Source organism: Bemisia tabaci, chromosome 6 (genome assembly GCF_918797505.1).
Source record: "Bemisia tabaci chromosome 6, PGI_BMITA_v3".
NCBI classification, from domain to species: domain Eukaryota; kingdom Metazoa; phylum Arthropoda; class Insecta; order Hemiptera; family Aleyrodidae; genus Bemisia; species Bemisia tabaci.
Window position 1 is genome coordinate 39,057,914 of NC_092798.1, and position 15,659 is coordinate 39,073,572.

At 41.6% G+C, this 15,659-nt stretch overlaps 1 protein-coding gene across 2 annotated transcripts in view; it reads right to left on the reverse strand.

Moving 5' to 3' along the window:
- The window catches only part of Sema1a (semaphorin 1a), a 583,530-nt gene that overhangs the window by 557,459 nt on the left and 10,412 nt on the right, over window positions 1-15,659 (reverse strand). The window contains exon 1 of one of the 2 annotated variants that reach the window (XM_019051360.2): window positions 137-730. The exons of the other annotated variant lie outside the window; for it this stretch is intronic. The gene's annotated coding sequence lies outside the window, so the exon portion shown is untranslated. Of the gene's footprint in view, window positions 1-136; window positions 731-15,659 lie in introns of those variants that run through there. 2 annotated transcript variants of the gene reach the window in all.

The following is a 15,659-nucleotide window of genomic DNA, read 5'->3' on the forward strand; positions in this document are numbered from 1 at the left end:
CCACTCAGATGAAAGCGTGGAAAAGAATTTCGTTTAAAATGCTACCTTCCTTAATGTGCTGGGAAAAATTTAAAAAAAAATCGAATGCTGCCTTAATGTGCCAAGAAAAATACTAAGAGAAAACCAACGTTCGTACCTCTAAAGAGATCCCACACTCAAGGTCACGTAGTAAAGTCACAGAAACAACACAATCATTCGCGCAGCGAACTTGAAAATTTACACGACTCCAGATTCAAACTGCAAACAAAACTAGAGCCGCAACCGAATAAAAAAACAACCGAATCAAAAGGAACATAAGATAGATCGCACTACACCACAAAAATAAATAAAAAACGAATCCAGAACCGGAAAAACAGACCGGAAGAACTGCTATCGAGCAGCTTATACTCGGGCACTCCCGAAGAGGTCATTAATTCACACCATTTATGAAAACGAATTGAAAACGAGAAAAAAACTAAAGGAACAAATTTTAATCCATCCAAGAATCACAAAAATCGAGAATAAATAAATGAATAATTAAAGTCGGCTGGTGAGATTACCTCGCGGCCGAAATCACAACACACTATCGTCGGAGGCTAACCTCGATTTTTTTCAACCCCTATTCTCTGCTATCGCGTAGACTTCCGGTTTGTCGGAAAAAAGGGGTGAATGAGTAGAAACGCACAAAAAATCCGACTCGCGCGAGGGCACGAGAGACGGCGAAGGCCCGGCGGCGGGAGACACGACGCGCGCGGAGGGATGAAGCGACGGAATGGGGTAGCGACGGGCGAGGGAGGGCCCAGGATCAAAGACCGGGGTCGTTGACGCAATGCGCACTTGGAGAGCGCAGACGCCGCGCACGGTGGGCCCTACTCGACGAAAGAGGGAGAAGGACTGGAACAAGATGGAAATTTTATCTGTAGTACCTTTAAATTTTGTGTAAATTTCAATTTTTAAAGAATAAAACCATAAGCGTAACGCGTAAACGCCTGGAAAGGGTGTCTACTAAACCAGGAAAATCAATACTTTTACACAGTATACTTTCATACTTTATTACAGTACTTTTAGTACAATCCCAAGAAATTGCGTACCTTCTTAACAGCTAAATTCAGTCCTTCTTCAGGACCCTCAATTGACGAAATTCGAAAAATTTCAAAAATTTAAGTTTCTCGACAGAAACGACAAAAAAATTTAAAAAATTCCGGACCTTCTAACGTAATTTCCGCACTTTTTCAGTACTTCCGGATCCCTCTTAAAAAAGCAGTACTATTTCCGGATTTTCTGGAAATTCTGGACTTGTATGTAGTCACCCTTTAGATAGAAATTTCATCTATATTACCTTTGAATTCTTTGTAAATTTCAATTTTTAAAGAATAAAACCATAAGCGTAACGCGTAACGCCTGGAAAGGGTGTCTACTAAAGCAGGCTGGTCAATAATCAATACTTTTACAGGATTTTCAGTACAATCCCAAGAAATTGCGTACCTTCTAGACAGAAAAATTCAGTACTTTTTCAGGATCCCCAATTGACGAAATTCGAAAAATTTCAAAAATTGGAATATCTCGTTCAAATTGCGGCAAAAGTGACAAAAAAATGGAAAAAATTCCGGACCTTCTCTCGGAATATCTGCACTTTTTCAGTACTTCCGGATCGCCCTTAAAAAATCAGAACTACTTTTGGACATGTGGACACTCCGGTAACGCATAACGCCTGAGGCACGAAGTGCTTCGGCACGGAAAAAAAAGAGGTAGGGGTTGTTGGATGATACAGACATTTCCAAACAGTTTTCGTGCACTAATTAGGTAGCTTGTGCTTTTGCCTTACCCCGTTTGTTTGTTTTTTTCACTTTTTCCTTTAATTACATTGCTATTCCCGTTGCCAACTTAAAGGAGTCGTCTGCATGAGAGGTTATTCCGATGCTTTTAAAAACAATCTCACTGTGCGTCGCCTCAGGAGGACACCCCTCTCCCCCTCCTCAAGGCATCGGCGCGCGACACGAGTTGATTTGTTACTGGAAAGATGCGGATCCTACTGATAATAATAGATGCTAATCACGCTAGGCGTACCAAGAAGAAGAAAGGCAGGAAGAAAAAACTCGAGGAATCCAGCAAAGGAAAAAACTGGAAAAAGTTCAAGTAAAGAGGATTGTGAATTTGTCGAGAAGGAAATCTATATATGAGTAGACGCGGGTTTCGTGTGGTAAGTACATTTGAAGACGCTAGAGTTAAAACTAAACTCTTTGCCTCCCTTACTATAAAAATCTAAATTTTTGTAAACACACCCATCTTCCAAATTCTTTGTAAAAACGAAAATAGCCTAGGATGCTGAATGTCTATAAGCAAAATAACTAACCTAACCAAGAAATAACCTTTCCACACCCAACGATTCAATTAAGCTCTAACCACTCATTTGAGGCACATTTACTAATTTATCTGAGTTCTTTTATTATTTTTGATGAGTGTAGAGAGCGAAACAAATGTTAAGGAATTTACTTCTTACTATAAAGAAAATTCAATGAAACTTACACAAAAATTCGCACTACAGTTCACTGGAAAAAAACACATTGGATCTAGAGAAACACACAAGAAAAAATACTCTTGATTCAATCAGATTTTAGCTTAAATCAAAAGGAAATCCGCTCAAATTAAGAGGCTTGGTTCTTGATTTAAGCAAAAATCCAACTGAATCAAGAGTATTTTTTCTTGTCGATGTTTTTAAGAGTCTGGACTCTAGATCCAATGTGTTTTTTTTCCAGTGTTTACATGTAAAAAATTGAATTGCCCGATTAAATTTGGCAACAACTAATGTGGCTTGGTCCCTTTCTGCTTAGCGCGGTCCGAATGACTCAAACGTCCCTCGCTGAAAATATTACAGTTTCGAAAACAAGAGGACTTTTAGTGGAACTGACCGTGCTTTTTTCCGTGCACGATTAAGTTCAAAGTGGTTTTTACATATTGCAGCGAGCACAAATGAAAGGAACACCCATTTCACTCGGGTACAAAACAGCGATTAAATCCTCTTTCAGAAGCTAACACAACAGCTCCCGCGCGTATAGTCTTCGCTGACGTCATTGTGGGGCGACCATTCAGCGGGCAAAACGCGACAAAGTAGGACGTGATTTACGAAAAAGCTTTGACAATTACGTCATCCCTCTGTTTCAGTCGTTAATTTGGCGCGGGACAAAAGAGGTAGAACCAACTGACTAACACTACCGTGTCCTCCCGGTCTCGCGGCTGCCGCCCGTGTATACTGCAGTCGCACGCTGGTGGACTGTGTAAGCCAACAGAGGGATTTCAATTTGTTCTACACCCTGCACGGATATTGTGACGTCATTGGACTACGGATTTTAGAGGTCAAGGAGCCTTTCAGAAAATACGTCACGCACATCTGCAGCACTCCACTGAAAAATGTCATAGCGTTTTACTGAAGTGCTAAGCAAGAACGCAGTAAATCCATCAAGATTTTCCAGCGTTTTTTTGAACTTAACACTTTATAAAATAAAAACTGTTTTACCCATGCACCTCGAATTTTCAGGTTAAGTTTTTGATAGTATTTGCGAAAGAATTCTGTATTAACATTGTCTCAAGGTTGACAGGTTTTTCTGCTTTGATACGTTGTTTCCGAAATACTTAAACTGGCGTTTACGGCGTTTTTGCGTTGCACGGCAGTTTAATCCTTGCTTAACGTTAGAAGTCGGTAACTTTTGTCGATATTTTTACCTGAGCTTAGAAATTCTTCAAATAATCTTTTTTCGTTATACCATTTAATATCAGGACCCCCATCTTTGAGAGCGAGTCGTATTTCATGGACGACCCTCAATCTATCATCGTCTTATACATATATATTTGTATCTAGGAGAGAAGGTTGATATTAGATAAATGCTTTTATAAAATAAATCGAAAAATCTGGTAATTATTTCTCGATCTGGATATGACGGTTGACTAGTATTCCAAGCAACGATGCGGCTATTTAAAAGATGATCAGATGAAATAAAATGGTATATCCACTCTCCTCAAATAAAACAACTGAGATAATTTGAAAAAGTGAGTGATTTCAACTCACATGATGGAAATTTTTAAAACAATGGAAGTATATGTGAACGCTAAATTAATTTTTCTTTAAAAAAAAAATCACCACTTTCACTATAATTTTTGTTATTCTACGCGTTTCAAGACCTGCCTGATGGACCCCACCCTCATTTTTTTTTTTTTTTTTTAAATTGATCCATTATCAACACACATGTTTCAAATAGAAACAAATTAACCGATGAATGAAAGCAACACGGGAGATTGGAAAACGTCGCAATAGAGATCCGTACACTGGAAAAAAAACACATTGGATCTAGAGTCCAGACTCTTAAAAACATCGACAAGAAAAAATACTCTTGATTCAATCGGATTTTTGCTTAAATCAAGAACGAAGCCTCTTAATTTGAGCGGATTTCCTTTTGATTTAAGCAAAAATTTGATTGAATCAACAGTATTTTTTCTTGTCAATGTTTTCAAGAGTCTGGACTCTCGATCCAATGTGGCTTTTTTTCCAGTGTAGTTCAGTGGCGTGGCGTAAATGATCGATTATGGATATTTCTCCAGTTGAAGCTATGGTAAAAAATCGATTATTAAGGTGTTCGCTGCGAACACCCTGTCTATCGATCCTTTTCCAAGGGTTTGAATGGCAGATCTATCGATATATCGCAAAGCACGCTACGCCACTGGTGTAGTTTCTATATTTTACCATTCTTGTGCCCGGTGGATGATAATAGAAGGAACGAAAAAAGGGGGTGGGGAGTTCCGCGACCGCATTTCGATTAGAGAACCTGAAGGAGGTGTGCTTACGGGTGTGTGACACAACGCGCGGAATGAGAAGTGGTGTAATTTCTGACCCCGGAGCCGCATTGCCACCCCTCGGTGCGGGAGCGGGAGGGAACCCGAGCGACGCGGAGAAAGAAGTTGTGTCTCGAGTCGCTCATTGAAAATTGGATCAAGAATCAAATCAATTGGATCAAATGATTGAGCCGAGCCTAATTGAACGCGAAGGGTAACAACCGGCTGAGAAATGCACCGAGCTCCTCCGCGTACGGTTGTCACATCGACCCGGACGCGACGGCACATGCTCCAACTCCAACTTTCAGAGCACACGGTAATGGACCACTAGACAAGGTACAGTTTTAAGCATTCTGATACGTGTTTCTCGGCCAGAATTTCACGTAGATTACGATTCGCGCAACGAAAATTACCGAAATCAACTCCAGACGAAGATATTAACGTTTTTATTTCACATTTTTACGAGGAATTTGAACTGCCCGCTCACAAGAAGCTCAAAGCTCTACGTGAGTCAAATCGTGCTCTACAACGGATTCAGCAAGCTTCTCAATCGAGCAATGTTCATTTCCCACCATGTGTTGTTCAAACTGTAAGTAATTTGCTGTAGCTGAGCCAAAGCGTCAAGATTGAGATTGCCAGCTTTTTATATCGCAGAGACTGTTATGATAACGTTTAGCGCACGATGTGAATCCTCGTGTCCCAACTGCCCCATCCATCAGTGGCAAAGGACCACTAGACAAGGTACGAATTTAAGCATTCTGACACATGTTACTTGACCAGAATTTCACGTAGAACACGATTCGCGCGACGAAAATTACCGAAATCAACTCCTAACGAAGATATTAACCTTTTTCATTTCACAATGGTCACGAGGAATTCGAACTGCCCGCTCACAAGAAACTCAAAGCTCGACGTGAGTCAAATCGCGCACTACAACGGTTTCAGCAATCTTCTCAATCGAGCAATGTTCATTCTCCACCATAGTTTGTTCAAACTATAAGCAATTTGCTATAGCTGAGCCGAAGCGTCAAGATTGAGGTTGCCAGATTTTTATATCGCAGAGACTGTCATGATAACGTTTAGCGCGCGATGTGAATCACGCAGAGCATAGAGTTTTCATGAGCGGGTGGTTTGAATTCACGCATCAAGAATCATTAAATGGACGTATTTCTGCCAAACGGAACCATGGTTATTATGACTTGAGCCCTATTAAGCAGACCCTTCTTAAGGGTCTCAGGGCTCATGTTTTAATGCACATACTTCCGTTTGATGGAAATACGTCCAAATATCTTTAGAAGGAGTTGATTCCGGTAATTTTCGTTACTCCAGCTCTCGATAATCCGACAACGCTGCTAAGTAGGCGGCGTGGCGGGAGGGGTTACGGGGCGGGGGCGGAAAACGCCAGGGAGCTATCCTGATCCCTGCTTCTCCCCCGACGAAATTAAAAGTTGATTGAATGGAGGGGTCGCAACTTTGATCAAAAGTAAAAAGCTCGGCGGAGTTATTTAAAACGAGGGAATTAAGGATGAGCCCGGACTTGTTTTGCGTACAGGTCGGACATCGCTGTTGACAAGACAGGAGGGATCATCCGGCTCCCGCCAAATCCACCTCGCAAATTCCGGTTTTTTTTAAACGAAGCGCCAACTATGCAAATAGAATAAGGGCAGGTTTGCCGAACTGATAAACAAATTTGAATTTTTTTTAGGCGCCTTCAATTTTTAGAGAGAAACGATTCCGACCAAGTATTCAGAACTTTTATCGAAACCCAATATTTCAAGGAAATTCTGAACCGAAAAGTAAATAATGCCCCGATTCTTTTCGATTTTGTTTTCAGAAAAAAAAAATCCCTAGATACAGATAATCAGTAATATCAATGGGGTCGAAAGCAGTGGCGTGGCGTAAATGATCGATTATCGATATTTTCCCATTGTCACTATGGTAAAAAATCCATTATTATGGCGTTCGCTGCGAACACCCTATTAATCGATCCTTTTCCATAGGTTTAAATGACAAATTAATCGATATATCACAAACCACGCCACGCCACGCCACTGAAGGTAAGTAAACGCACGAGCCTCAATTCCGCTGTAATCAGCTTTGATCCCTTGAATGTTTCTGACATGAAAGTGGGAATTCGACAGTTCCTGAAAAAGTTCCCACGACAGCAAAAATTTCGGTATCCCTTGTGTATTCCGGTATATTTTTCGCCTGCCTAAATCACAATATAAGACATGTCGATGGCCTAAGTACAAAACCACGTATCTTCATTGCGATGTTTCAAAATTTCCGCTTCTATTTTAGTTTTCTGAAAGATAAACAGGCCAACTTGATGGTTTGAAATGCATACAATCGAGGATCTTTAAAAAAAATACGTTGACTACGCTTTCAAGGGAAAAATAAATTATAACAGGAAGTCTGCAACTTCGCAAACGGAGATGCGTGATTCCGCACTTTCGCTATCGATATAGAGCTTCCTGAGTAAACGAAATTTTTATGAAGGATCTTGAATACGACCCATATAGTGAATTTGATGAAAACGATTCCACTTTTGGTCAGTTTTTTTTACCACACTGTAAAAAAAAACACATTGGATCTAAAGTCCAGACTCAAAAACATCGACAAGAAAAAATACTCTTTATTCAATCAGATTTAAGCTTAAATCAAGAACCAAGCCTCTTAATTTGAGCGGATTTCCTTTTGATCTAGCTTAAATCTGATTGAATCAAGAGTCCTTTTTCTTGTCAATGTTTTCAAGAGTCTGGACTCTGGATTTTAATGTGTTTTTTTTTCCAGTGCAGATCCCACATTGAAGATAGTCCGGATCGAATATTTTTTCCAGCGAAACACAACTCTCACGTTCGCGAAATATGGCATGGTCGCCGGGGCCGGTCTTCACTCTTTGCTCGCCGCTGTTTATTGTCATCGAAGGGACGGAGTTAGAGGCGAAGAAAACGAACACACGACCCACATCAACTGAACAGCGTCCGTCAAATTTTCGGGACATATGGGCACTTCATTCGATATCCCTTCTAATGCGCGTTAAGTGGTAACATGAGAAAATCGTGGCGAGGGTGGCTATATCCGGTAGGCGTTCGGTAGGAGTGTTAACTTTAGGGGGGGGGGGGGTCAGAAAGGTTCACTCCCCTTCCTTAAAGGGGGGTTCGGGGGGCCTCCCCCGGAAACTTTTTAAAAAATGAAGCCGCAAGAACACGATTTTAACCCTTTCTGGTGAAAATTGTGCCGGTAAATTGTCATTGAAATTTTGTTCTTTTTACCGATCGGTTTCCTGTAATTTATTTTGTTAAATGATAACGTATTTTCGCAACACGCACCTGCAGAGAGAGGTGGGAGAGGGAGACTGGGAAACTGGGAGATGCGGCCCGCAGGCGCAAGGGGGGAAGCGGAGGGCGAATCGCGGCATAGAGGAAATTCGGCGGTTCGCAAACCCCTGCGGACCACTGCTATAGGAAACAGCTGGACTGATGAGCGGCTCTCCTCTCTCGTTCTTTTCCCCTCCCTTTTCTCTCTGCTGTGTTCCCTCCGCGAGCGCGGTCCGCACTTGTCTCCGAACCCAATGCTCACGCTCCGCTCTGCGCCGCGCGCCGGTGCCTCTCCTCTCTCGTGTACCCTTTGCCCCTTCATCATTGCACCCAGGTTCTCTCTCCTCACCGTACGCAGATCATCCAGGTTCGGTAGCCGGTGCGGACCACGCGTCAAAGGATTTTCTCTCTCCGCCGCGCCACATGCCGCTGTCGGAAGCCAAGCGCCCGATACTTATTTGCGATCTACTATTCTGTATTCCTCGAGTTATTATATATTGCTTCCCACATTCTTAGCCATAATTTATTAATTGTTTCAAAATATTTTAGGGTGTTCGGCGAACACTGCGAACTATGGACGCACGCCACTGATGAAAAAGCGCAGACAATTACCCCCATTTACCAAATTTTATCAATATTAGTTGATTTAATATTGCCACAGTGTTAGAAAGACGATTTTTTTCTTTCAACTTTGGAAGCCTTGTCCCCCAGGGAAGCTTTTTGAAAAAAAGTTATACCACAAAAACGTATTTTTTAACCCAAAGAATCGACTCCTCCAATATTCGTACTTAATCCAGGTTATTTTTAAATATATTCTCTCTGAACTCTTTTCCAGTCTGAAAATGCGGTGTATTGAATCATGTAGCGCTTTTTTGAGTCAAAAAACATAAAATGCACGAAGAGGGAAGAACAACTTAGTTGCTTCAAATTAACCTTGAAACTCGCAGAAATAATTAATTTTCACTTTTCAGTCATGTTTTTAATGTAGATCTATCATTGTTAGAGACGAAAATAGAAATTTCTTGATTACTATCTGAAATCCTTCCAGACACGAGGAATAAACGTCAAATATTACACCATTAGATTAAATGAAAGATGCAGATATTACTGATAAGTTATTTCGCGTTCTATGGGTATGACTAAAATCATAGCATTCCGAGGCTTGTTATTAATCGCTCTTTGCCCATACTCAAAGAAGTCCGACCATATGAAAGTTCGGTTTCATATAGCTCCGAGTATTCTACTTTCGTGAGCACTTTTTTGATTTTTGTAGTCAAACGTTTGCAGGATCGTGCTACCGAACCTCTTCTTTAACGTCAGTTTCACTCGAGAGTTATATCTAGAGTACACTGGAAAAAAAAAAAAAAAACACATTGGATCTAGAGTCCAGGCTCTTAAAAACATCGACACGAAAAAATACTCTTGATTCAATCAGATTTAAGCTTAAGTCAAGAACCAAGCCTCTTAATTTGAGCGGATTTCCTTTTGATTTAAGCTTAAATCTGATTGAATCAAGAGTCCTTTTTCTTGTCGATGTTTTCAAGAGTCTGGACTCTAGATCCAATGTGTTTTTTTTTCCCAGTGTACCGTAAACACGATAATTTTGGAGATTAGGTCTGATAAGTTATTCAGCTCATTAGGCGCCGAAAGGCATGCCAAACCATGAACTGAAAGTGTCCAGAATTTCATATTATTCCATTTAATACTACCCGTCGCATCAAAACTTATTGAAGCATGTCATTCGCATAAATTTTCAAAATTTTGCGAATAGACACTCATACACTTTGTTGGTAATTTCGGTTTGACATTTGAATGTGAATGATGGCAGCGACATTGCCTCTCCATCGTTTACTGCGCTAAAACCGCAAACTGTATCAAACCCAACAAAACGTTTGTGTTTCACTTCCTGTATTGACCAAAAGTAACACAAGAACACAAATGTTTATTAGTGCAAGGGCGTGGCAAGCATTGCGATAAATTGATTGATCTGCCTTTAAAACCCATGAAAAATACTCTAAAAATCGATTCTTTACCATAGCTTCACATGGGTAAACATCGATAATCGATCATTCACGCGGCGGTTGACAAGACCAGTTTCCTTCTCCGGCGCATGAAAGCTCTCTAGCCCAGTGACAAAAAGTGACTACACACACAGGTAAGGGACCACGGATAAATTCGTCGCTCCTCTGGCGTAAGGGCGTACCTCGATTTCCGTATGAGCTCTAGAAAGCATGCATTTACATGTGAGTCAGGGCTCACGTGTGAATCGAGATACGCCCTTACGTCAAAGGAGCGACGAATTTACCCGTCGTTGGTGCCTCAAATTCACTCGCATGGAGTTTGGCCGGGGCGGCCGCAGGGGGGTCACCGGAATGACTTCTGGGCCTGGAAACTTTCCCCGGGTGGCGCGGAGCGAGGAGTGTGGCGGGGTCCTGACCGATAGTTCACTTATTCTTGGGCGAAAAAGTTTCCACCGGGGGCGCAAATTGTAACAAAATTGTCTGGTCCGCCGCGCCGCCGAGAGTCGCCCTCCTCGTTTCGCCCGGCGGACCGCGGAGGGCGCCGAGCGGAAAAGGTCGGAAGAGACAAAGTCAGCACGGCCCGCGCGCAGAGCAAACATTCTAGGCACTTTCGCCGGATTATGCAGAAAATCGCCCAATTCGCCGTTTTTCAACGTATTGAAATTACCTGTCTCTCACTGGAAAAAAAAGTCGCTTGGATCCGTAATTGACGAATTGAAAAAAAATGTTATTTTTGCACGAGCGAAACTGCATACAGTTGCGAAATGCTTGGCGCAATGGAATTTCCGGATCCATGCCAGATTTTACTCATAGTATCCTGATTTCGTACCTGATGGCATCAAATTTCGTATTATTTTCCGGTTTTTACTGACGGTTAAAAATCCAGCTAATAAACAACATAATTTTAAGTTACAGCCTTGCACCTGGAAATCCGGTATAAAAGTTGGTGCTCTATCGTTGAAAATTAAGCCATCCTCAGTTTGAAAAAGTAAAAGTTAAAATATTTAAAAAAATTATCTCGGGGTGGCTAACCAAAAATCAGTACTTTTATAATACTTTTTCAGTACATTTCCAAGAAATTCAGTACCTCCAAAACAGAAAAATGCAGTACTTTTTCAGTACTTCCAGTTATTGACGAAATTTAAAAAAATTGAATTTTGCTCAAATTAAGACAAAGATGACAAAAAAATTAGAAAAATTCCGGACCTTCTTGCGGAATTTCCGCACTTTTTTAGTACTTCCGGGCCCCCCTTAACAAAATCAGTACTATTTCCGGACTTTCAAGAAATTCCGGACTTGTAGACACCCTGGATAATTTTGTTTTCTTTTTCTTTCTTTCCTTTTTTTATTGAATTGTCTTTTTCTTATCGGTGGCGAGTCTTGAGATCTGACAACCCTACGAGAAGGACCCTGCCCGAAGCCGACTCACCAGAACGAAAATCCCGGAAGTGGAGCCCGAAATTCAGGGACTGGCGCAAGTTTCCCGAGTCGCGAGGCGGTGACGGTGGCGGGGGAGGGGGACGGTAAATGTATGGCTGGAAAGTTGGTAGATTCGGGTGTCCGGGGGTGGAGGTGTTTATCGCGGAGCTCGCTAATTTCGTCCGCTCCTTTTTGCCACCCCGTTCAGGCCACCGGCCGCGGTCAAGCTCCCTGTCGCTCCACCCCCACCATGACGTCACCGGAAGACTCTTCAGCTATGGACAGGGTATCCATTACTTTTTCCCTTTCCAAGTTCTTGTTTATACTAGGCTCGATATTTTGTTTCTTATTGGCCAGGGTGGAAAGTGAACTACGAAATTACCGTTCCAGGGTGTCTACTAAAACAGGCTAACAAAAATTCAGTACTTTTACAGGACTTTTTCAGTACAATCCCAAGAAATTCCGTACCTTCTTAACAGAAAACTTCTGCACTTTTTCAGTACCTCCAATTGACGAAATTCGAAAAATTTCAAAAACTTGAGTTCTCGCTCAAATTATATGACAAAAATGACAAGAGATGAAAAAAATTCCGGACATTCTTCCGGAATTTTCGCACTTTTTCAGTACTTCCGGATCGCTCTTAAAAATCAGTACTATTTCCGGACTTTACGGAAATTCTGGACTTGTAGACACCCTGCGTTTCCTGACTGATCCCGGTTTTTTTTTTTTTTTTTTTTTTTTTTTTTTTAAGCATGGTTCGTGCAGGCTCAAGCTTAAAAACTCAAGATCTTCTTAAATAATTTTCAAGGACTTTTTCATAATTTCTTCCTGAGCGCACAGTTTTCTCTCCGTATCGTAGAGCCCCAAAAAACGATTCACCCCAAAAGACAAGGTTTTGGGGGATCATACTTTTCATTTTCGAAAAGCTGAAAAATAAGAACCACCCTAATAACCGTTGAAAATTAGGAAAGAGTAAATTTCCAGCACTTTACAAGCACCCTCCCCAAAAATGAAGCACTTTTAAGGCCTTGAAAAAATATTTCAAAATCAAGCGCTTTTCCAGGCCGCACGAACCATGTACTTAAACTGACTATTTTTGATTTGAACCTTGCGCTGCTGTATTTATACAAGACTGAAGGCGTAAGTTCCAATAAATCATAAAAATTTAAAAAATCCCGAGCAACAAAAGGCGCCTTCAACGTAACAGATATACTTCAAGCGCTTCACCATTACCAATACGTTCCGATGTGCAAATTGCCTATACTGCGCCTACCGAACTGAACACTAAGTTCTGAGGTGTTCACCGTCCACTCGCTAGAATCCACGAATTGAATAATCGAGCACATTTTCCACGGCTGCAGGCCCTTCGGCCCGATTTTGGCCAAGTTGCGGCCTGCGAGCTTGTAATTAAGTGCGCTCTTAAGTTACGCCCCCGCCACTTTCAGAGGCAGGTGGGGCGAAGAGGTGGGGAGAGGGGGTAACCTTAAACGCGGTAATTCGTCCCGGCTCAGGGTCTCTGCTGAATTTTTTTCGCCCTCCGGTTTCTCGACCTGCTTTGTCCGGTGCCACCGGCGCGGTGTGTCACCCGATACTCCGTTTTTACCTCGCGTATCCAGAGGACGGCGAAGCCTTGCGGCAGCCTTTGCGGATCCCTTAAAGGATGACGCATAACACATAAAAGCTCATCACGACTGCGTTTGTGCTGAGGTCCTGTCCTATACGGGGTTTAAACGGCCAGACTGCAGGAGCATGTTCTATGGGCCAAAATAAGACTTTTTTGCTGTATAAAGTTTTTTCGAAAAGTGCCCCCAGTCGGAGCTACGCCCCAACCCCCAAATTTCGGAAAGTAAATCATTTTCCCTAAATTTCGAAAAATTTCAAAAATTTGAATTTCTCGCTCAAATTATGGCAAAAATGACAAGAAATGAAAAAACTTCCGGACCTTCTTGCGGAATTTCCGCCTTTTTTCAGTACTTCCGGATCGTTCTTAAAAAATCAGTGCTATTTCCGGTCTTTCCGGACTTCAGACATCCTGCGATAGCAGCAAAGCTAGATGCAACTTAAAGGATGTGCGTGTTGCATGCGCCGAAAAATGAAGGCGTTTTTGGTGTTTTCTCCAGCCGTTGCCCCAGGAGTTAAACGCACGACATAAACTGAAACATACATCGTTGTGAAAGATGGAAGCATGTGACGACTAAAACTCCGAAAACTCTTGAGCAGTGGATTATTCGTCGACCTAGTGGCTCGAGAGTTGGTGAGGTTTTGGCTACTACACCATTAATTACTTTCCCTCCTAAATAATTTTGAGTGCCCGGCGTGGTTTCATGCGGATCCGCACAATTATTTCTGATCTTCGTTACGAAACAAGCGGATAGGCAACGAACGTACTGGTGACGTTAACTGCAGAAGCTGAAATAACACACCCACGCCACAAAATCAAGAGTGCCTTTTTCACTGTGTCACGATGTCATAGTTTTGCGCAATCCGTCGGAGATCTTTTTCCGAATCGGGGATAAATTTACATTTTGGAATCGCCGCTTCAATGAATGCTTGTAGTGCTATTATTTTAAAACCCCAAAAACTACAAAAAGTCGGAACGCATTTAAAAACTACACGCATTATTTTACGCTCAACTTAACGCTTAACTAACGCTTACGCTTTATTGTGCGCATACATATTATTACGCTTATTGCTTACGCTTTACTAAGACTTTTTATTTTAAAACTATAAAACGTCGGAATGGAGGAAAAATATACTCAATAAAAGCAGTATAGGTACGTATACTGAACGTTTAAAGTATTGCAGGCGCTGTTTAACTGAGTTGGGCTGCGGCCCGATTAATAATTTTAATTTAAACTGTATCGGCAGGATACGACAAGACATATAATTTCATACTTGCCATGTAACAAATCGCATTTTGATTGCTTATCGTGCTGCTTTAAACTTTCAATAATCCGTCTGCTAGGCTGGAATATTGCAGAAGTTAAATATGAATGGAGAAAAGCTTAAAAAATACGATAAATTGAATTACGCATGACAAAAAACCTGACAATATGTACGAAAGATTCCAGAGAAATAGTCATGAAGGAAACGAAACCCTCGCTTAAACTATGTATAATCTATTTTCTCGAATTTAAAGGAGCGGGATTAATTAAATTTGGCAAAAATATTCGAGCCATCATGCAATCGGGTTCACTGAAAAAAAAAAAAAAAACTCCGACCGTAGAAGCCGTACTTACGGGCTATATAGACAAACCTTCCGTGGTCCAGGCTGTGAGACCGAAGGTTCCGGGCGTAGCACCCGGAGAAGTCGAAGTTACGGCTCCAGCACCTGGAACTTTCGACCTCTGACCCGGAACAGACGGTACGTCTATCTAGCCCTTAACTTTTTGTTCAGTGTTACAGACTTTGGGTAGGATAGGATATACTTCCGGTGGTCACGAAATATCCGACACTGGAAAAAAAGCACATTGGATCTAGAGTCCAGACTCTTGATAACATTGACGAGAAAAAATACTCTTGATTCAATCGGATTTTTCCTTGAATCAAAACGAAATTCGCTTAAATTAAGAGGCTTGGTTCTTGATTTAAGCTAGATTCTGATTGAATCAAGAGTACTTTTTCTTGTCAATGTTTTTAAGAGTCTGGACTCTAGATACAATCTGTTTTTTTTTTTTTTTTTTTTTTTTTTTTTTTTTTTTTTTTTTTTTTTTTCCAGTGGACCGTGGAAAACCGAGGCTTCACGGCTTGTTCTTCGCCTTTGGAGAAAATTCAAGCACAAGAAAAATCGAGAAAAAATGAGGGACTTATAGAAGCCACACTCACGGTAGTATGCTCCTCCAAGGAGTCCCCTAACTGTTCCCGATTCGTCGCCCCTCCAACACAAGACCGTACCTGGATTTCCACGTGAGCCGTGCTTTGCATATGAATCAATGCTTTCTGGGGGTCATGCGGCGAGCGAGATACGCCTTACTCCAGAGGAGCGACGATTTAAGGAAACCGCGCGCAATAAATTCCGGGAACATTCTGCAGTGATAAGGATTAAAACTGGAAACGAATTAATTAAAACAAAGGGACAGGGAGACGCCGGACTGGG